General features: G+C 37.1%; 1 protein-coding gene and 1 pseudogene across 1 annotated transcript in view; one reads left to right on the top strand and one right to left on the bottom strand.

Annotated features, from left to right (window-relative positions):
* Positions 1 to 24,587, bottom strand: part of PIGX (phosphatidylinositol glycan anchor biosynthesis class X) — a gene marked incomplete at its 5' end in the record, with an annotated part of 79,733 nt that overhangs the window by 9,858 nt on the left and 45,288 nt on the right. The gene's annotated exons all lie outside the window — the stretch shown is intronic.
* On the top strand, positions 777 to 6,294 carry LOC125921583 (40S ribosomal protein S21-like; annotated as a pseudogene).

The following is a 24,587-nucleotide window of genomic DNA, read 5'->3' as shown; positions in this document are numbered from 1 at the left end:
CCGCTCACCCCCCCCATTCTGTTTCTCTCAATCTCAAATTTAAAAACTTAAAAAAAAAACCATAATACCTGAATATTTGAATTTGACATTTGAAGTAAAAAAGAGTGCAGACTTAGTGGAAGGAAGAATTAGTGAACTGGGTGAGGTAGGTCTCTTTAGAAAGTAACTAGAATGCTGCATAGACACAAAGAGAAAATATGAAAGAAAAGTAAGATGAGTAGGTTGGATGACCTAAGATATAACTATTTGGAGTTTCAGAAGAAAGGACATAATGAATGAAGGAATGGTTTACCAGATAAATTAGTAGCTGAGAAATTTCTAGAAGTGATGAAGGACACAAAATCCATAAGATGAAGAAACTTAATAAATCAAAAGCAGGATAAAAGTAATTTACACATACCAAAGTAAAGACACATCAGAGTGAAATTAAGATCAAAGAGCAAAGAGTTCCAAAAATCAGCCAAAGGAGAAAAAAGGGCAATTGGACTTTAGCTTACTTCCTGATACCAACAACAGCCAAAAAACATTGGAACATTCTCAATGTCCAGAGAGAAGGTGCCAACGTACTTCAGATTCAACAAAACTCTTTTAAGAATGAGGACAAAATAAAAATAATTTGAGACAAAGAAAATTTTCAAAAGATTAGAATTCCACTATTCTTTTAACCAAAATCAGTCAAGTTGGAAATCAAGAACAAAAAGAAAACCAGAAAAATATACCTTAAGTTTTGGAAATTTTAAAACATCTCTAAAAACTTACGGTTAAGAAAAGATATAATGGAAATCAGAAAACACTTAGAACTGAATGACAGTGACAAAGCTATGTACCAAAATTTAGAGGATTGGATAAACAAAATGTGGTATATACCTAGTGTAGAGTATGTTCATCTATAAAAAAGAAATGAAATTTGATATGTACTCTAATGAGCATCAACTTTGAAAACATTAAGTAGAATGAGCCAGACACAAAAGGCCAAATAGTGTATAATTTCACTTCCATGAGGCATCTGGAGTAGTCAAATTCATAGACAGAAAGAATAGAGATCACCAGGGCCTGACGGTAGAGTGAAATAAGCACTTCTTGTTTAATGGGTACAGAGTTTCTGTCTGGGATAAGAAAAGTTTTGAAAATGTTAAGTTTTATGTTATGTATATTTTACCACACACACACACACACACACACACACACACACACACACACTTGCCGGATGTGATTAAAGCACTTAAGGACACTTAGAGTTCTGAAGTTTTACTTTATAAACACTCATAGGAATTAAAAGGAGTTCTACTGGTAGTTAGCAGAGATCACAGATAACCAGTATTTTGCAATGGGCCAGCAAGTCCTCATAACTCTTGAATGTCCCACCGTGCAATGGTTTAGTTATATATAAAAATAAATACGTATATATGTGTGTGTGTGTGTGTGTGTGTGTGTGTGTGTGTGTGTGTGTATATATATATATATATATGAACCTAGAGCATAGTTCTCTTTTACATATAAAATATATTTTTTAAGAAATTTTTTTAACGTTTATTCATTTTAGACAGAGAGAGACAGAACCTGAGCAGGGGAGGGGCAGAGAGAGAGAGGGATACACAGAATTGGAAGCAGGCTCTAGGCTCTGAGCTGTCAGCACAGAGCCCGATGTGGGGCTCGTACCCACAAACCAAGTCAGATGCTTAAACTGACTGAGCCACCCAGGTGCCCCTAAAATATATTTTTTACAGTTTTAACTCTCACTGAATTTTCCAGCCATGCAACCACTATGAAACCAAGAGGACCTTGACCTTCATTTTGCTCAGTTCACTTTTACTGAGATGTTTATTCACCATCTGTAATATCATATCACTTAAAGCAACATGCTCATGCTGGATGAGTAATCAATGGCAGTACATCTACATGAGATTGCATTAGGTCAAGCCTATGAACAGATAGATACAGGTGCTTCATACTGATTTTTTGAGTAGTTGTGATCAAGTATTTACAAATGTGTATTATAGTTTTCCTTTTATTTCTTATAATGAATATAATAAACAAATATAAAAAAATATAAATATACATTATTATATATAAATAATGGGTTGCATTACCTGTAACAGCAAAAGACTGGAAGCATCTCAAATAGTAATAAATAGGAGACTGGTTTAATTAGCTATATGTATCACCCACTAAAGTATTATATGTGAAAATGAATGAGAAAATCACTCTATCATGGAGTGATCTCAGGGTACGCTACTAATGAAAATCAAAGATGGGAGAAAAATAGAAGTATCATATGCTACCATTTATCTAAGGGGAAAGAAAAGGCATGTCAACACATAGACATGCACATATGCACTAACACATGCTTATTATCTTTTTAATTGAAGGATAAACCTTCGATTGGTTACTGTGGGGGGGAGGAAGGGAACAAAATGGGGAGGGGGGGACTGGGGCACCTGGGTGGCTCAGTCAGTTAAGCGCAGATTCTTGATTTTGCCTTGGGTCATGATCTCACAGTTGACAGCACAGAACCTGGTTGGGATTCTCTCTCTCTCTCCCCCTCAATAAATTACCAACAAAAGTAGAATGAATACCACTACTTGAAATAAATAAGATACCACAGAGACCCAATCTAATAATCCATTGGCTGCTAAAAATGTCCTCACATTTTTCACTTCACAGACAATACGTGAAACTTATTTAGCTTTACTATTAAGTGAAACAAAGACCACTGTACAAAATTAAATGCAATTTGGCAGAGGTTAAAAATTCCCATTTTCTTCTGTTATTACATCTTTCGGGGTTACAACATCTACAATGGGAACTTCATTATGTGTTACACATTTAGCAAATACTCATTAACCAGGTTATGACACTGCTTCTATTATGAGCTATTATGATGTATCATATTTCCTCTACCAAACTCCCTTTGTGAGAAGGTACTAATTTTATCTCTCTCTTTACTCCCCAACAGCACCTGGCAAAGTGTTATATACGTATACGTCAACATCATAGAATACCAAAATGTGTTTTTCACCTACATAAACAATGTTAGCCAGTTTAGGCAAGTAAACTACTGCAACTAATCAAGTTGACTACTGAAAGACAATTCACTTATCTCTCTAGTCCTTCAATTCAATTACCTATAAAATGTATTAATACCTGAATTACTATTTTTGAAGTGACTAGGGACAGGAGACTGCAGGGTGTGAAAAATGCTTTGAAAATGTTTTTATCTGGGTTTATTACCATTTAGTTCTTTTCCTCCAATGGTTTTGCTATGGTAGAAGAAACAAGTGTTATTAATTGCAACTAAAAAGATTGTCTACAAAATGCCAACAAAACTATGATAAATTATTAAGGTAAACACAAATTTTGCCAAGATAAAGAGGAATATACAAAACTCAACTGCATTTCCCAAAGTGAAATGGGAAAGGGAAAAGATACCATTTATAACATAATAAAAAAATACCAAGTTCCTAGAACAGAAGTTCCCAAATCTTCTCAACTCACGGTGCCCTTGTTATTCCCAGTAATTATTCAACAATGACAAAAGAAATTCCAAATGGTTTCATTTATTTAGTAGTTAGGTCCAAACAACTTTGGGAAACATGCACCTGATGGGCACTGCACAACTCAAGACCTCAGACACTGCCCACACTCATTTCCTGCTCCATGCTGATCTTTGTACTTTTAATCTCAGCAATTGCTTCATAAAGACAGACATTATCAAATGTATCACAACTTAATGTTGAAACTGTGAACTCCCAAGAGCTCAAAGTCCACACAGTGCTCAACAGATGTCAATCACCGATACCCTCTAATATTTAAAATCCCATGGTGACTCTGAGCTCAGTGGGATATCAGTTTGGGAACCATGTAATTAGAACGTTTACACAGAGGGGAAATATACTCAAAGATATTAAGTAGAACTAATAAATGGAGAGAGATACTAATGTTTACGAATTTTAACACTCAAAACTGTACAGATGCCAAATTTCCTCAAATTAATCTACAGATTCAAAGTAATCTTAATCAGGGGTACCTGGATGACTCAGTCAGTTGAACGTCTGACTCTTGATTTCAGCTCAGGTTGTGATCCCAGGGTTGTGGGATTGAGCCCTGTGTGGGGCTCCATGCTGAATGGGATATTCATTCATTCATTCTCTCTCTCCCCTGCTTATGCACTCACTCTAAAATAAATTAAAAACAAAACAAAAAATACCAAAGTAATCTTAATCAAAATCCCAAATGGGTTTTATGAAAAACTAGACAGCTAATTCTAAAATCTATACGGAAGAACAAAGGCTCAGGAGTAGCAAAGACACTCCCAAAATAGAATCATGTGGAGAGACTTGCCCTGCTATGAACATTTTTTATCTAAGAAATTGGATCCTGTACCAGATACCACACCACTTATGCATCTTTTCCAATCTTTTTAGCTTCACCTGTCTCTTATTCAAGCTGCTCCTCCAGCAACCAGCTCTATGCTGGATGTGGCCATTTTTTATTTTTCTATAATTTTTAAAATTTTATTTATTTTTTAAAATTTACATCCAAATTAGTTAGCATATAGTGCAACAATGATTTCAGGAGTAGGTTCCTTAGTGCCCCTTACCCATTTAGCCCATCCCCCCTCCCACAATCCCTCCAGTAACCCTCAGTTTGTTCTCCATATTTATGAGTCTCTTCTGTTTTGTCCCCCTCCCTGTTTTTGTATTATTTTTTTTCCCTTCCCTTATGTTCATCTGTTTTGTCTCTTAAAGTCCTCATATGAGTGAAGTCATAGGATTTTTGTCTTTCTCTAATTTTGCTTCGCATATTACCCTCTAGTTCCATCCGCGTAGTAGCAAATGGCAAGATTTCATTCTTTTTGATTGCCAAGTAATACTCCATTGTATATAAATACCACATCTTCTTTATCCATTCATCCATCAATGGACACTTGGGCTCTTTCCATACTTTGGCTATTGTTGATAGTGCTGCTATAAACATGGGGGTGCATGTGTCCCTTCGAAACAGCACACCTGTATCCCGTGGATAAATGCCTAGTAGTGCAATTGCTGGATTGTAGGGTAGTTCTATTTTTAGGTTTTTGAGGAATGGACGTGGCCATTTTTTAAATGCATACACAACACAACAATGCCTCACTTCATTCCTGAGCTGCGTACATTGCCACCCACCCATGTGCAATCTGGTAGTGCAGGGGTGAACCTATAACTATCTGTGATGAGAAGACATCCCATCTCATTAGACAGATCCTTTTTCTATCCTGTGTTGGATGATCCTGTGACAAGCTTTCTATAACCTCCTGGAGGACAGTACAATGGGATTGAGCAATCAGTTACACCTCCATATGGGCTACCACTCTATGTATGCTCCACTCCCTCTTTCCCATTATTTCTGCTCCCTGGGATATATTCTTCCTAATAATGAAAAGATACATAAGCCTCCTGCTGCAAGCTCTGCCTTCTGGTGAATCCAGGCGAAGAAAGATCCCTGCCTTATGTCATACCAAATAAAATTTTAGATGGATTAAAGATTTAACGTGAAAGGAAAATTCTCATTATTATTATTATTATTATTATTATTTTAATCTGTATTTATTTTTGAGAGAGAGAGAGAGACAGCACGAAAAGGGGAGGAGCAGAGAGGGAGACGCAGATTCTAAAGCAGGCTCCAGGCTATGAGCTGTCAGCACAGAGCCTGATGGAGGGCTTGAACTCACGAAAGCGAGTTCATGACCTGAGCCAAAGTCAGATGCTCAACTGACTGAGCCACCCAGGCGCCCCGTAAAATTCTCATTTTTAGAAAATTATATAGGAGGATATCTTTATGTAGAAGAATACCTTTTATGACTCTAAAGGAAAAGAATGATAAATATGACTACATTCTATACTATAAAAAGACATGCCATAAACCAGGAGATATCTGCAACAGAAGTAAATTGACAAAAATTGTATCCAGAATATAGAAAGAATTCTTATAAAGAAATACGTTCTGTACTTGCACTAGTGGCAGTGGCAGCACCCTTGGCAGGCAAAATGATGCCAGTGAGTTCGTGGACCTATATGTGCCGTGAAAATGCTCCTCTAGCAACTGCATCATCGGCACCAAGGACCACGCATCCATTCACATGAAAGCGGCTGAAGCTGACAAGGTGACGGGCAGGTTCAATGGCCAGTTTAAAACCTACGCTATCTGTGGCGCCATTCATAGGATGGGTGAGAGAAATGACTCCACTCTGGTCAAGGCCGATGGCATCATTTCAAAGAACTTCTGACTAAAGAAGATCATGGATGTGAGATACTTGTCATGAATAAATAGCACCCCCCCAAAAAAGAAATAAGTAAAAGACAAACAACCCAATAAATAATGGGCAAATGACATGAATGGGCATTTCATGGAAGATGACAAGTGAATAAAATACATGAGAACATGCCCAACCTCATAAAAAATCATGGAAATGTTAAGGCCAGTAGTAGATAAGGAAATGTAAGTTAAGGCCATTAGTAGATACCATTTTACATATTCTCAATTAAGAAGGCTGACCAAAATCAAATGCTACCAAGATGCAAAGAGAACTTTTATAACTGCTGGCAGGAGTGCAAAGTAGCAAAACTACTTCAGAGAACAATTTGGTATTAGCTTGTAAAGTTGTTTGCCTTTACATTCTGCAACTTAGCAGTTTTATTCCTGGATATAAATCCAAGAAACTCTTGCACATATGCAAATTGTAAGAATATTTATAGTAGTACTGTCATACCAATAAAAGACCAAAAACAACCCTTTATATGCCAGGCCATGTGCTGATAACAAACATTGCAAAATCTTAATGTTTTAACACAAAGAAGGTTTATTTCTAGTGGACACTAAGCTTGAGGAAGTTATTTTTCCTTAAGATAATTTATGGATCTAGGCTGCTGTGATTCTAAAGTTTACTATCTTAACAAGTTGTCACCAAAATGGAAGAGAGAGACTAAGGGAGCATGTGGGCTTTTAACTGTCTCAGTCCACAAGTGACATACCTTACTCATGGTTCAACAAAACTTGCCACATGCAAGGCAATCCATAAATATCTGTTGAATGAATGCATGAGTACAGAGGAATAAGAGATCATTTTTACCATCTCAAAATGATTTGTGAAAGTGCATGACTTTGACTTGATAAATGACATAAAAGATAGACAGTTTCCACAGATAAAAAATGGGGGAAGGATACTCCAGTACTACCTATAGATCGCAGTGAACAGGCTTCACCTCACAGACTGATTGTGAATGATCCTGAGAGGCTGGCTGCCACATCTTCCTGTAGGCTGTGATTAGAATTCTGAGGCTGCATTCCACTTCTGGGAGGGTATGAAGTAAAATAATCCAGCAAAGACAGACAAAAAAAATCTCTCCTTGCTTTAAGAAAAATGTTATTTGGGGCTCCTGGGTGGCTCAGTAGGTTAAATGTCCGACTTTGGCTCAGGTCATGATCTCACGGTTCGTGGGTTCAAGCCCCCTGCCTGGCTCTATGATGACAGCTTGGAGCCTGGAACCTGCTTCACATTCTTTGTCTCCTTCTCTCTCTGTTTCTCCCCTGCTCACACTTTGTCTCTCTCTCTCTCAAAAATAAACATTAAAAAAAATAATTTTTTAAAATGTTTTTTGGAAAATGATGGAGATATATATAATATATATATTACATATATATTCCTAAGCAGTATCAAATTACATACAGAGGTTTAAAAAACTGAACACTTGGGGAGCCTGGGTGGCGCAGTCGGTTGGGCGTCCGACTTCAGTCAGGTCACGATCTCGCGGTCCGTGAATTCGAGCCCCGCGTCAGGCTCTGGGCTGATGGCTCAGACCCTGGAGCCTGTTTCCGATTCTGTGTCTCCCTCTCTCTCTGCCCCTCCCCCGTTCATGCTCTGTCTCTCTCTGTCCCAAAAATAAATACACGTTGAAAAAAAAAAAAACAAAAAAAAACTGAACACTCAAGGGGCACCTAGCTGGCTTAGTCCAGGCACCTAGCTGGCTTAGTCCATAGAGCACATGACTCTAATCTTAGGGTTGTGAAATTAATCTCTATGTTGCATGTGGATCCTACTTAAAAACAAAGAAAAAGAACAACAACAACAACAACAACAACTAAATACTTAGAAAAGTTTTCCTTTGGTGCGCCTGGGTGGCTCAGTTGGTTAAGCGGCCAACTCTTGATTTTGGCTAGGGTCATGATCTCACAGTTTGTGAGTTTTAGCCCCTCATGGGGCTTTACACTGACAGCACAGAGCCTGTTTAGGACTCTCTCTGTCCCTCTCCACCACTCTCTTTCTCTCAAAAATAAATACATAAACTTAAAACAATAATAAAATCTTTAAAAAAAGTAAATAAAACTTGTTTCAGTATGAACATACCATTCTGTAAACTGCGCTATTTAATATGGGTGGATATACTGGACATATATGGCTATTTAAATTTAATTAAAATGAAATAAAATTCAGATACTTAGTCATACTAGCCATATTTCAAATGCTCGGTGGTTACATGTGGCTAGTGGCTGCCATATTGGGCAGCAGAGATATAGAACATTTACATCATGGCAACAAGTTCAAGTTGAACAGCACTATTCTAAATCCTTCTATACAACCACTCATATACAGTCAGAGGAAGAGTGGCTATTTTAATATTAGATATTTCTAAGTCAAGATTATACCGAAAAGGTTTAAAAACTAAACTTTAGTATAAAGTTTTAATGTTTTCCTTAAGTTTATCAAAAATGGAAAGCAAACAATTCACTTCTGTACCAACTTGGTTAAAAGGCTGACAAGTCAACAAGAACCAGTCTAGATTTAGTAGTATAGAATATATCTCTGAAAATGGGCCTAACATTATATATCCTGGCCACTTATTTATATAAGCCCAGTTGTGAATTAACACCCAAGAACTTTGCTTTCATTCTTTAGAATTACTGTCCAACTTTTAAAGTGTAAATGCCAATAAACAGTGATATGGAATTATAAAGGCTTTCTTTCATGAGAATCCTTCAGTCTTTGACATCTAGGCAAGGATTAATTCCTATACCTCAACAAAGGCAAAATTCAGTTTTCAATTTGTTTTCCCAGATTAAGTCTGCCAGAACCCTGTTTACTAAGAGGCGCATTCATATGAAAATCTTTGAGCAAAGAGGAGAAAAGCATGATGGACTTCTAAGATGCAACATTCCATCAATGTGATTACACTGCAACTACAATGTGATTAACTTCCTGATGGTCATTTAAAGAACACCAAAGTAATGTCTAGAGATTGTCTATTTGACAAGCTTCTATAAAAAGTTACAAAAATACTACATCAAAATAAAAAGCTTCTGCATAGCAAAGGAAACAACAAAACTAAAAGACAACAAAGATGACCTACAGAATGGGAGAAGATATTTGCAAATGACATAACTGATAAAGGGTTAGTATCCAAAATATATCAAGAACTTATGTAAGTCAACACCCAAAAAAACCCAAATAATCCAATTTAAAAAATGGGCAGAAGACATGAACAAAAGAACACATGAAGATGTACATGAAGATGTTCAACATCATTATTCATTAGGGAAATGCAAATCAAAACCACAATGAGATACCATCTCACACCTGTCAGAATGGAGAAAAAGGAACCCTTGTACACTGCTGGTGGGAATGCAAACTGGGTGAGCCACTACAGAAAACAGTATGGAGATTCCTCAAAAAATTAAAATAGAATTACCATATGATCCAGCAATTCTACTACTGCGTATTTACCCAGAGAATATAAAAAATGCTAATTCAAAAAGATATATGCACCCCTAAGTTTATTGCAGCATAATTTACAATAGCAAAATATGGAAGCAATCTAAGTGTCTATCAATAGATGAATGGGGTGCCTAGGTGGCTCAGTTAGTTACGTGTCCAACTTTGGCTCAGGTCACGCATGATCTCACGGTTTGTGGGTTTGAGCACCACATCAGGCTCTGTGCTGACAGCTCAGAGCCTGGAGCCTGCTTCAGATCCTGTATCTCCCTCTCTCTGCCCCTTCCCTGCTCACACTCTGTCTCTCAAAAATGAAAGAACATTGGGGCATCTGGGTGGCTCAGTCAGCTGAGCGTCCAGCCTCAGCTCAGGTCATGATCTCACGGTTTGTGAGCTCAAGCCCCGCGTCAGGCTCTGTGCTGACAGCATAGAGCCTGGAGCCTGCTTCTGATTCTGTGTCTCCCTCTCTCTCTCTGCTCCTACCCCGCTCATGCTCTGTCTCTCTCTCTCTCTCAAAAATAAATAAACATTAAAAATTTAAAAAAAAAAAAAAAAGAATGAACATTAAAAAAAATTTTTTTTACACAGATGAATAAAGATGTGGTATATAAATATAATGGAATATTACCCCCCCAAAAAAGAATGAAACCTTGCCATCTGCAACAACGTCGATGGATCCAGAGGATATAATGCTAAGTACATTAAGTCAGACAAGACAAATACCTTATGATTGCACTCATGCATGGAAATTAAGTAACAAAACAGACAAACAACAAAAAAGAGACAGACAAAAAGCCAGACTCTTAAACACAGAGAACAAATTGATGGTCAACAGAGGGGAGGTGGAGCAGGGGGGATGGGTAAAGTAGGTGAAAGGGATTATTGTGATGAGCACTGAGTAATACATAGAATTGTTGAATCACTATACTGTACACCTGAAACTAATATAACTCTGTATGTTAATTATACTGGAATTAAAAATAATAATACAAAAAATATAATAAAAAAGTTTTAAAGTACTTACATAAATAAATTTTGCATAAACACCAAAGATAAAGTTCCTCCAAATGCTAGTATATACCATTTTGCATTATTATATTTCAAAGCCAATTTCTTCTGTAAACAAATATACAAAAGCAGCAGCAAGCACCACCACAGAAAGCTTTCCCTCCCAACTATCTCCTCTACCTAGCCATATTTGATCAAATGATTAACATTGATTCTTTTTAAGGGTAATAGACCTGAATGTTTTTCCCATGTTTCTACAATACACAAGGAGAAAAATACTTTTCTATATTCTAATTTTTATAAGTGAACATGTACTGTTTTTGTAATGAGGAATAATAGCTGTCATCTTCAATTAAAAAAAATAAAAACTTTAGGTGAAATAGGTGAAGGTAAAGGGGATTAAGAGGTACAAACATCCAGTTATAAAATAAATAAGTCGTAGGGATGAAAAGTACAGTATAGGGAATATAGTCAATAAGATTGTAATAACACTGTATGGTGACAGATGGTAACCACACTTATTGTAGTGAGCATTTTGTAATATACAGAATTGTCAAATCACTATACTGTACACCTGAAACCAATATAACATTGTATGTCAATCATAGCTGAATTAAAAAAAACCCCTATTGATCTTACAAGAGCTTCATATACTACTACTTTTTTTTTTTTTAATTTAAGAGAAACAGTGAGCATGGGGGAGGGGCAGAGAAAAAGAGGGAGAAAGGGCATCCCAAGCAGGCTCCAAGCTGTCAGCACAGAGCCTGATGTGGGACTCATCCTACAAACCGTGAGATCATGACCTGAGCCAAAATCAAGAGTCAGAGGATTGACTGACTGAGCCACCCAGGCGCCCTGCTCATATACTACTACTTCTTCAACTGTCATAATCTCATAGAAGCTCTACTCCTATGAGCTCTGACAGCACTAATACCATTCCCTTGCTGGTTACTGATTTAGTGCCTCTCAATTCCAAGTCATCCAGTCTGTCTATTCTGAAAATAGACCTGGGACTTTTAAAGTTTTTCCTTGGCCAGCGGGCACGATGTTAAGCTTTATCAGTAGAGGGCGCAGGAGAGACATTGTAGGAGAAAAGTTTTGCTTCCTGGTTCTGGTGTGTTTGCTCACCAGACTCCTTCAGCATCAGACTTGTATTCCGCAAGGTGACCAGCAGCATACCCAGCAGCCACCAGGTTCCCCCTACTCTCTTCTTGGGAGCTTTTGTAGTGGAGTTAACTAACACCTCCCTGTCAACAGCTTTCTCTGGTACCCTAGAGAACAGACGTTCGGCAAGTTCTGCCCACACAGCACCACTGCTATTTAGGTATCCACAGGCATGCTGTCTCCAACAAGGTCTAGATCTCCGCTCTGGGGGAAGGAGGGTTCCTTCCTAGGTGCCGAGTGAGCTATGAGCCCTAGGTAGCAGCTGTTCCTTATATCTATTACTATATTCTTCAGACTTGTATTTACTTCTTACTAGCTCACGCGTCATTATTCTACCCTCTTGTTATAATCAATAATTCGTTCCACGTTCAAATGATTCTGTGGTTTCTCTTCTGATTGGACCCAGAATGATAGAGTCCCATCTGTAAGTTTTACACTTACACACTTCTTTGAACTTCAATCACCCGGCATCTAACTTTTCTTCTCTCTTTCTGTAAGATATTTTTTTTAAGTTTATTTACTTATTTTGAGAGAGAGAGAGAGACTGCAAAAGCAGGGGAGGGGCAGAGAGAAGGAGAGACAGAATCCCAGGCAGGCTCTGCACCATCAGCACAGAGCCCAGTGTGGGACTCGAACTCATGAACTGTGAGATCATAACCTGAGCCGAGATCAAAAGCTGGATATTTAACTGACTGTACCACCCAGGTGCCCCTCTATAAGATTTTAAACTCATGGCTGGCAAGGAACATTTTTCTTAATTTGCTGCATCAATCTGATGCTGTCCCATATAATTCTTTTAATACAGAGGGACTAACAAATGTTTAAACTCACTTCACATGATTCATAAATACTCTATACACCCTCATTAGTTTAGGACCGCTATAAACAAATAAAACACTTTTTAATGATCCGCAATGGTTTCAGAATTTCACCAACCAAACCATAAATAATCAGGATAGCATAAGAATGTACTCTTTGGTGTCCCTAGACTACAAGGTTTCAGAGACTGGAACAGCCAACATGCTTAGACCTCCTAGGCCCTGTAAGATAGGAGATATGAACTGCTCATGCTCACAGACTATTCATGGCTACAGGGTCAGAAAGAGACTGAGGATGAATAATGCTTATTTTTGTATAAATGTGAAACAATAAGGTAAAAAATTATGCTCAGAACAAGGATATTCAACAGCCAAGTGACAAGTTATTTACAAACAAGTAACATAACTACATTGGAATTTCAGGGTGATAAGGTTGGATGTAAAATAAAGGAGGACGAGGTTTTATGGTAAAGCTGCCTTCTGTGCTTTTGGAAACCTGGCAGAAACCCCCCTCTAACAAGCACAGTATCATCAACACTGAGAGTATGTCCTATGAGGGAAAGTGGGAAAGGGTCAGAAGGCTATCCTCACTGGCCCCAAACTTAATTTGCCTGATCTTTGCTGAAACGGTACACTCTAGCTTATCCCAGTAAAATGTAACTAGCTTGTGTAAAATCTGTATGAAATGCGTGTTTTCCTCAAGCCTCAAAACCAGCCCTCTGTGGGATTACCTCAGTAGCAAGTTAGAATTGGGAGTCATAGCTGGAAGTACAGAAAATATAAGAAACATGCAATTGCCTTGAGTTCAAACACAGAAAAAGTTGCATGACTTTTCATATGCCTTTTTAGTAATGTAAAACAGTACCACTCAAAAAGAGTTACACTAACTGTTTTCTACCAGTACTCAATGGAATACAAAAATTGAGAGAAACTCAATTTAGAAACTCTCACAGTAATTTGCTATTGACACTAACAACAAAAAGGGCTTGTATTTTGTATGTCTAATTTTTCTTTCATTTCCATTGTATAGTATTTTACAAAAGTTGTTAGTCCAGTACCAAAAGATTCTGAGAGGCACTGTTCTAAACCACTCAACGCTGAACACAAGATATTTTCCCAAAAGATCTGAATACATATTTCTCAAAAGATATAAAAATGGCCAATAAGCACATTGGAAGATACTCAATGTCATTAGCCATCACAGAAATGCAAATTAAAACCACAAGATACCATTTCACACCCATTAGGATGGCTACTATCAAAAAGAAAATAACAGGTGTTAGTGAGGATGTGGAGAAATTGGAACTCTCACACACTGCTGGCAGGATTGCAAAAGGGTAGAGTCGCTTTGGAAAACAGCCTGTTAGCTCCTCAAAAGGTTAAACATGGAGTTACCCTATGACTCAGCAATTCCATTCCTATGTATATACTCAAAAGAAATGAAAGTATGTCCACACAAAAACCTATATACAAATGTTCACAGAAGCACTATTTGTCTAACAGTCAAAAAGTGAAAGCAGCCCTATTTCCATTAACAGATGAGTAGATAAATCAAATGTGGTGTACCCATACAATGGAATATTATTTAGACATAAAAAGAAATGGAAGTAGCCATACACACTACAATATAAATCGACCTTGAAAACACTGTGCTAGAATGAAAGAAACCAACCACATAAGACATTTTCCATGAATCTACTTACATATCCAGAACAAATTTATAGAAACAGAAAACATATTGGTGGTTGCCTGGGACACGGGGGGAGCAGTTGGGGTAAAACAAGTGACTGCTATCGGGTGCAAGATTTCTATTTGTGGTAATGCAAACATTAAAAAGTAGTGATGGTTAGGTAACCTTATGAATACAGTTAAAATATATAACACACAAAAACCCCCACTTAAATGTATACCCTTTAAAGGGTGGATTTTATCATAGATGAATTATATTTCATTTTTTTTTAATTTAAAGGAAAAGAAGCCATATAGATGCAGAAAGGGAATAACAGAAACAGAGGCAGAGATGGAGGGTTTACTTCTGGTAAAGAAGCTACTCTGAAGAAATTGCTGCAGCCTCCTAGAGTAATTAAAAAAAAAAAAAAAAGACTTCTAAACAAATGATTTGAAGAATAGAAACAATACTGGAATGATCATACAGCCTTTCAATGGGACAGCTTTCCAGGAGACAAAACTATTTAAAGTCACACTTCTTGCCGTGTTCAGAAAATGAATCATCATAACTTCAAAGCCATGCCTCCTACATTCTATGCTACTGTTCTTCATATGTGAGAAAAAGACTGATAGTTATCATGTAACAAAACAACAACAACAACAACAAAAACACCAAAAAATAACAGCTGTCTGGATTATGTGTGCTGCTAGTAAAATCTCTATCAGGTGACATAAAAATATGGAAGTAAAAATGTTCAGTTTTTCCTTTAAGAAGTTAATGTTCTTGGAGGAAAACAATTTTGAAAATCATTTGTTTCAGGCTTTCACACTCTTATCATAATACCCTAATTCTCAAAATCATCCATGCCTCTCAAAACTTCTAAGTCACTGCAGCCCATGACTTAATCAGTTATTATCCCTAAATGCGCTCTCAGCCCCTCCCAGTCTAATCTTCACACTGCAGGGAGCAACCCTGAAGTACATTAAATTTTGTCACTTCAGTGTCCTAGTTAAAGCCTTCAAGTGGGATACTGAAGATAAAGCCCAACAATACATGCATGATAAGGTCCCTAACTTTCCAGACTCATTTCTTTGTAGTCTTTCCCTCTACGGGCTTTAAGTTTTATCCATTCTTCCAGTTTTTCTAACGGCCATCTCAGGCCTTCACACATGACCTTCCAGGAAGATTTTTTTGTTCACTGAATGGTCATCCTAATTTCCCTGGGACTAGGGAGCTTTCCTGGGACATGGGACTTTCAATACTAAACCCAAGAAAGCCTGTGGCAAACTGCAACTGAATTGGTCAGCCTATTTTCTGTCTACCACCTCTGCCTGTTGAGTATTGGCATACAGGTCACTTTCTCAGAAAACCTTCTCTAACATCTCTTCACTCCCATCCCATGTATCTTATTTTATCTTGTTTGTTAACATTCATCACACTGGATTTGCCTTTTTAATGTCTGTCTTCCCTTACTATGTTATAAACTCCACAAGCACGGATCCATTATTTTGTTGACCACCTCATCACCTAAAATCGTGTCCAGTTCATCTGTTTACATGAGTAATTGTTGAATAAATAAACCAATGAAAGTTTTATCTATGATGGCATCAGAGTCAAGTAAAGGTTTTTTCCTTTTTAGGCTAGAAGGGACCCAGCAAAATTTGAAGATACAGTCACTATTCTGTCTTCTTTCAGGTCACTATTCTAGAAAACTAAGACAATTAATTAAACGCTCTATTTATTCTGATCCTCACAATTGATAAAACTGATCTAGGAATCTCACCTTAACAACCATATATATTCAGGATAAGACCAGCAGGACATTAAACAGTCTAAATTCTCACGATTCAATCCCTATTACAAGAATTCCTCAATTTACAACAGATCATATTCCTACTCAGAAGGTAGGATTCCAGGCAAAAGGAACAAGTATGAACATGTAAGTATGATCTAATTTATGGGACAGCAAAGAGACAAGAGGACATATGGCAGCAAGTGGTGAAAGGTCAGACTGTTGAATGGGGCCAAAAAGTCACAGGTGCTGGGCAACTGGGAGCACCAGAAGTTTGAGAAATTTGGTTTTAAGTATTTTTTATTCTTGGGGTGCTTGGGTGGCTCAGGTGATTAAGCATCTAACTCTTGATTTCAGCTCAGGTCATGATCTCTTGAACAATGAGATGGATCCCCGCGTTGGGCACCATGTTGACAGTGCGAGCCTGATTGGGATTCTCTCTCTCCATTTCTCTCTGCCCCTCCCCTGCTCACACGTGCGTACTCTATCAAAATAAACTTTAAAAAAAAAATGAGTTTAGGGGCACCTGGGTGGCTCAGTCAGTTAAGCATCCAACTTCGGCTCAGGTCATGATCTCTCAGTCTACGAATTTGAGCCCTGCTCGGGCTCTGTGCTGACAGCTCAGAGCCTGGAGCCTGCTTCAGATTCTGTGTCTCCCTCTCCCTCTGTCCCTCCCCTGCTCACACTCTCTCTCTCTCTCAAAAAAATAAACATTAAAAAAAATTTTAATAGGGGCGCCTGGGTGGCTCAGTCGGTTAAGCGTCTGACTTCAGCTCAGGTCATGATCTCGCGGTCTGTGAGTTCAAGCCCCGCATCAGGCTCTGTGCTGACAGCTCAGAGCCTGGATCCTGTTTCAGATTCTGTGTCTCCCTCTCTCTCTGATCCTCCCCCATTCATGCTCTGTCTCTCTCTGTCTCAAAAATAAATAAATGTTAAAAAAAAATTAAAAAAAATTTTTAATAAAAAATGAGTTAAAAAAAAAAAACAAGTATTTTTTTTTCATCTCTTATTCTCAAAAGTAGTACATGACCATTACAAAAAAAACCCAGACCAGAATAAAATCTAAATTCCACTTCCCAGAAAGACCTGTTTTTTATATTTTCACACTAGAAGCAGGGAAATGACACAGTTAAAGGAAAAACACCCTCAGGCTCTCCTAAGTCATTCAAATATTTATTTTGTGCCTACACTGTGTCAGATGCTAGAGATCAAAGATAACTACCATTCAGTGTCCCCTCTGAGCTTGCTGTCAGTGGGAAAAGTAATAACAAGATGACTACTGTGAAGTAAGGTAAGAGCAATAGGGATGAGTGGAATGCAATGGAAAACAGGACCCACAGCTCCCATTCATATGAGTAATGAGGCCAAGAAATCAGACTTGTCTTTTGAAAGATGAGAAGAAATTTGCCAGGCAAGTAAAGAGAGGAAGGTCTCTATACACAGAGGAAGCAGGATGTAAAGAAATGTTGTAGTCTAAATGTGATCTTTTTTTCTTCCCCCAGGCCTTCACCCAATCACCACACTAAAAAAGTGAAACAATGACCAAGCATGAAAGAAGGGTCAAGACTCAGAAAATGCTTCAAAAAGCCTGTAAGGTAGAGAATGGGGAAGTAAGGAACAACAAAGACTACTTTAAAAAGAAAAAAAGTTTTGGTCACAAACACCAAATAGCAAAAAAAAAAAAAAAAAAAAGAGCAGGGCAATAAATATATGAAAAGAGAGATGCAAACTGGAACAAGATACCATTTCCTACCATCAAAGTGATAATCTATCAATCTAAAATAAGACCTTTTACTGAAAAATGGTCAATAGCAGACCGATTTTACTCAATTCCTTGGGTGGTTATCTAAGTTAAACAAAAATTGGAGCCAGCTTATCCTCATAAAAAATGGTATCAAATCAGAAGCCACCCATGTAGTCTATCCCAGATTTCCATGAAAACAATTTATATCAGATCTCTGAAGGATTTCCACTAGCTATAAGGTCAATCTTAACTGAGAAAAGATTCATGACCCAGCCATGCTCTGCTTCATATAAGAAAGTTCAACCATCTGCCTAAGAGAAAATATGAAGATATCTTGTCCTCTCTGTAAGCCACCTTTTATTTAGAGACCCAAAGTCAGCCTCAAAGAAACAAACTAATCAGCCAGTCTAGTTAAGCTGTTTCTTGCTATGCAGAGGTGGGTTTTGTGGCAGCCAGCATTCATTTTCCTGTCTGATCTTTCTACATGCATTTAGGAAACTACCATGCAAGTTCCAGAAAACAAGCAAGAAGTGTCTATGTGCCTGTGTGTATGCACGTAAGGTTCAGGTGGAGCTGTGTAAGTACAGAGAAACATGGATTGGCGCATGGCTTCCTGGGAGGTATAGTCCTATATAAGCAAAGTGTTGTGTTGTGGGTAGAATGCTAGAATCACAAAGAGCCCTAACAGTGCATATTAGAAACCAGGGTAGGGTAAGATCCCACCAGAACTATCATATTAGATGAGTATCTACTAATCACTGGAACTCAGACTAGGAGCTGTGTTATCTTTCAGCAATACACCTAAGAAGAGGTTTCAACCAGAATCCCAGTCAACTATAGCAAGGATAATTCACAAACATTTCTAACAAATGCATATCAGATACTATATAACTGTTATAATTCAAAGATGAAGAAGCAGAAAATATATTCAACAATTTTTGTTGGTTCCAACAAAAAATAATGTAGCACAAGAGATAATTACCCATCACATAGAAGCAGAGCCTAATTTAGATGGTAAATAACCTCAAGACGCAACTAACTTCCAGTTTGGCAAACTCTATGAAACAGGCATATATGGAGAGAAAAGACAATGATAAAACCAGAGTAAGAAGAAAAGGGAGTAGGGCAAATTTTTAAAGGATGTAAAGAAGCTAAAATTTCATTAGCAGAAATAAAGCCTACATCGGAAGAGATAAAGGAAAATACAATGAGTGATAAGGACAAACATTTTGAGAAGCTCATGGAAAAGACAGAAATGATAAGCCAGCCTAATTATTACAAGTATTTTCAAGAAAGAAAACAGAACTAGATCAAAATAACCAAAAACATATCTGGAAATGAAAAAAGAATGAAGTACAAAGATTATAAGGCACTAACGTATCAGGCAATATTAATGAACATTTATAAAAGATATAATCTGTCAAAACATTTCAGTAAAAAGAAAAATCTTTATCACCACCAGGCACAGGAAGCTCTGAAGCAAGATGATTAATGCAAGACAACACAGAACGACACCTACAGAACTTCTGAGGATGTTAGTGATCTAGTAATTATTAAATATGTCTTCTAGTTACTCTTACTAAAAATATTAGCTGAAAATTCTGGTTGACATACATGATCAATCAACTTAAATGTTAAGACAAAATTGGTTGGAGTGGCTGGCTGGCTCAGTCGGTTAAGTGTCCAACTCTTGATTTCGGCTCAGGTCATGATCTCACAGTTCGTGAGTCTGAGCCCCACATGGGACTCTGTGCTGACAGCACAGAGCCCACTTGGCATTCTCTCTCTCCTCTTCTCTCTCTCTCAAAAGTAAACATTAAAAAAAAAAAAATACAGAAAATTGGCAATGAGCACCAACTCCATTTAAATAAAACTTAAAGAATTTGTGTTAACATTCAATGTAATTACCAAGAGAAAAGTCTTGAAAGATAAGTTAAAAACATGAAATGGGTAAAAAATATACTAACTATATGAAGTTCCAAGCTCACCATAGAGTGAAAACACAGATAAAGTGAAAGTGGGTTAAGAGTTGAGAAGCTAGTCTTCTAATATAGAAGGAGTCAAAGTATAATTTTCTTTTTCAGACTGAAAAAGCAGATAGGTTTATTTTTTTAACCTAGATTTACACTTGAATTCATATAAACTATAAAATAGTGGACTTAAAAACAGGATGTATAAATTCCAAATATCTGAGATAAAAGCAACCCAAATATAATTTACAATGCAAAAGACAGAAAATATCAACAGACAACTGGATAAACAAAATATGGTATACAGCTGGCCCTTGAACAACACAGGTTTGAACTGTGCACTATATGCCAGTTTTTTGATACAGTACAGTACAATAGATATGTTTTCCTTATGACTTCCTTTGTAACATTTTCTTTTATCTTCCTTTATAAGAATGTAATCTATAATACATTTAATGTGTAAATTATGTGTTAATCACTGTTTATGTTATTTGTAAGGCTTCCAGTTAACAGTAGGGTATTATTAGTGGTTAAGGCTTCTGGTCAACAGTAGGGCATTAGTGGTTAAATTTTGGGAGAGTCAAAAGTGAGATGCAAACTGTGTATGGGGGGTTGACACCTCTAATCCCCGTATTGTTCGAGGGTCAAGTATATATATACAATGTAGTATTAGCCTTAAAACAGAATGAAGTACCAATCCATGCTATACATGGCATGTGAAATAAGCCAGACACAAAAGGACAAATATTGTATGATTCCACTTATATGAATCATCTAGAATAGGCAAAATCATAAGAGACATAAAGTAGATCACAGATAGGTTACTAAGGATTGCGGGTAGGGAGGAATGGGGAGTTAGTGTTTAATGAGTATAAGAGAGTCAGTTGGGGAAGATGAGATGAATGGTGATGATGGGTGTACAAAATGTACATGTACTTAATGTCAAAGATTTATATAAAGTGGTCAAGATGGTAATTTTACCTTATGTGTATTTTACAACAATTAAAGCAGCAATTAATCATAAAAAACAAAAGCATTAAAAATAAAATAATAGAAACACACCCAACATAATTCATTATGACAATAAACTAACTTTAAGCATTTACCTTGAATTAAAACAAAAACAAACCACATGTAATTTAAAAGAGACACAGCTGGGGTGCCTGGTTGGCTCAGTTGGTGAAGCATCCAACTTTTGATCTCAGGGTCATTGAGTTCGAGCCTACTTTAAAGGAAAAAAGAAAAAGAAAAAAGAAGGAGACACAACTAAAACAAAATGGCATGGAATGAGAAAGCTGGGTAATTTATTGAACAAAGAAATTTAGGACAGACAGCAATTTAAGTAAAATACAAGACTCAGAAAGCAGGGTGATTATTTTTGATTAAGTGTAATCTATAATGAAGATCTTTAGCAGTAGAGAACTTACACATGCATCAAATAATACTGCATCAAAATACATGATAAAAATCATTAGAGTTGAGAGAATGAGAAGCCAAGCCACAGACTGGAGAAAAATACCTGCAAAAGAAACATCTGATATATAAAGGACAGTTAATGAATATATACAAAGAACTCTTAAAACTCAACAATATGAAAATTAACAATCCAATTTAAAATGGGCCTAAGATCTGAAGAGGTACTTTACCAAAAATGATACAGAGATGGAAAAGCAGCATGTAAAAAGATGCTCAGGGCACCTGGATGGCTCAGTTGGTTAAGCATCTGACTTTTTTTTGTGGGAGAGAGAGAAAATGCAAGTAGGGGAGGGGTAGAAGTGGGCCCACACTAACAACAGAGAACCCAATGTAGGGCTTGAACTCACAAACCATGAGATCATGACCTGGGCCGAAGTCGGATGCTCAACTGACTGAACCACCCAGGTGCCCCAAAGCATCCAACTCTTGATTTTGGCTCAGGTCATGACCTCACGGTTTCATGAGTTTGAGGCCCAGGTCAGACTGCTCTGACAGCTTGAAGCCTGCTTAGGAGTCTCCCTTTTTCCCTCTCTCTCTGCCCCTCTCCCAACTCACGTTCTGTCTCTCAAAATAAATAAACTTAAAAAAAAAACAAAAACAGATGCTCAACATCAATCATTAGAGTACTGCAAATCAAAACAATGAGATACCACTACATACACCTATTAAAATAGCTAAAGTCTAAAACACTAACAACATCAAATGCTCATGAGGATGTTGGGCAACAGGAACTCTCACCTACTGTTGGTTGAAAAGCAACATGGTATAGACACTTTGAAAAACAATTTAAAGGCTCCTTACAAAAATAAATATACTCTTACCATACAATCCAGCAATTGTGCTCCCTGGTATTTACTCAAATCAGCTGAAAACTTCTATCCATACAAAAACTAAACACAGGAGCACCTGGATGGCTCAGTTGGTTCAGCGACCAACTCTTGGTTTCAACTCACAGTTTGGGGTCAAGCTCAGTGTCAAGTTCTGCGTTGACAGCACAGAGCCTGCTTGGGATTCTTCCTCTCTCCTGTCCCTCCCCTGCTTATGCTCTGTCTCTCTCAAAATAAGTAAATAAATACACACAGATGTTTATAGCAACTCTATAAATGACAAATGTGAAAGCGACTGAGATATCCTTCAGCAGGTAAATGAATAAACAAACTGTAGTACATCCAATGGAATAATATTCAGTGCTATAAATGAATGAGCTATTAAGCCATGAAAAGATATGAAGGAAACTTAAATGCATATTCCAAGTTGAAAAGGTTACGTACTATATGATTCCAATTATAGGATATTCTGGAAAAGGCAACATTATGGAGACTGTAGAAGCACCAGTGGTTGCCAGGAATTAGGGAGAAGGGAGGGATAAATAGGTGGAACACAGGCGATTTTTAGGGTTGGGAAACTGTTCTGTTTTTCTGATGGATACATGTCATTATCCACCATTTGTCCACACCCATTGAATGTACAATATCAAGAGTGAACTCTGATGTAAACTATGGACTTTGTTTGATGTGTCCATGTTGGTTCATTAATTATAGCAAATATACCACACATGGCAAGATGTTGACTGTCGGGGAAGGAGTGCTGGCAGTACAGGGAAGCTTAGGGTATATGGCAACTCTGTATTCTTTACTCAATTTTGCCACGAACCTAAAATTGATATATAAAGTCTATTAACTTAAATATTAAAAATCATTAGAAATGAAAGAAACCGACAACCAACCAACATGTACTTACTGCAAGCTCATGTGTTCTAAGTAGAATAGCAAAGTAACAGAGAAAGAAGAAAAAGAAAGAAACCAAATAACTTCAGATGAAAGTGCTATAAAGAAAGACAAAAAGGGATGCCTGGCTGGCTCAGTCGGTAGAGTATGTGAATCTTAATCTGGGGGTCCTGAGCTCAAGCCCCACATTGGGCATGGAGCCTACTGTTAAAAACAAAACAAAACAAAACAAAACAAAACAAAACAAAACACAAGACACAGAAGGGCAAGAAGACAGATACCAAGTGGGCTAGGTGGGGACTATTCTAGTAGACTGATCAGGTAAGGCCCCTTCAAAACAGTAATGTATGAAGGGAAGATTCAGGCAGAAGAAACAAAAATGTAAAAGTCCCAACGTGAAAATAAGGCTCTTAAAAACAATGCTACCCTGTCAGTCTTTGACATATTAAGATTTAAAAATTAATGAAGACTAAATTTTATAATTAATAAGAACTATTAAGAAGGAATACTAAAACAAATAAGAGAATTTGAATAAAGTTTTACATATATACTCTGAAAACAGAAAGTGGTTTTTTTTGTTAAAGCTTATTTACTTTGAAAGAGAGAGAGTGCCAGGGAGCAGGGGAGGGGCAGAGCGAGGGAGAGAGAATCCCAAGCAGGCTCCACACTGTCAGTGCAGAGCCTGATATGGGCTCAAACTCACAAACTGTGAGACCAACTGAGCCACTTAGGTACCCCAAACAGAAAATGTTTTTAAGTTTCACAGAACATTCACCAAATTGGATTATCCTTTAAATCATACACACATGCACAAAACTCTCAGTAAATAAAAAAAAAAAAATTTTTTTTATTTTAAAGTAGGCCTCACATCCAGCAGAGAGTCCAACGTGGGGCTTGAACTCATGACCCTGAGATCAAGACCTGAGCTAAGATCAAGAGTTAGACACTTAACCGACTGAGCCACCCAGGTGCCCCAGTAAATCTTAAAAAATAATTTAAAAGACTATAAAAACAGAGTGAATAGAACTGTCCTAAATATCACTTGAGTCAAAGAGGAAATCAAACTAGAGCTATTTGGAAAGTAATGAATATAAGAACATGATTCGTGTAAATTTTAGAGTGCAGCCAAAGCAGTCCTCAAAAGCAAATTAAGAGCATCAATGCTTTCATTATTTAAAAAAAAAAAAAAAAGAGGAACTAAGAACTTGAGTAGAAAAAGCTCAAAAAAAAAAAAAAAGGAAGAAAATCAAAATAAGGAGAAAAGTAGAAATCAGGAAATCAGAAAACCAAAAGAATTCACCTCAAAGTTGGTTATTAAAAACAACTAAGTAGACAAACATTTGGCAAATCAAATCAAGAAAAATAACAAAATCACTAATAAAAAGGTAGAAATACCAGATTTTAATTATAACATATTACATACATCCATATAATAACAAATTTGAAAATCTTAAAAATATAAAATGGGAAAATA

The sequence above is a fragment of the Panthera uncia genome, chromosome C2 (genome assembly GCF_023721935.1).
Source record: "Panthera uncia isolate 11264 chromosome C2, Puncia_PCG_1.0, whole genome shotgun sequence".
Lineage (NCBI taxonomy): Eukaryota > Metazoa > Chordata > Mammalia > Carnivora > Felidae > Panthera > Panthera uncia.
This window is presented reverse-complemented; position numbering and strand designations above follow the sequence as displayed.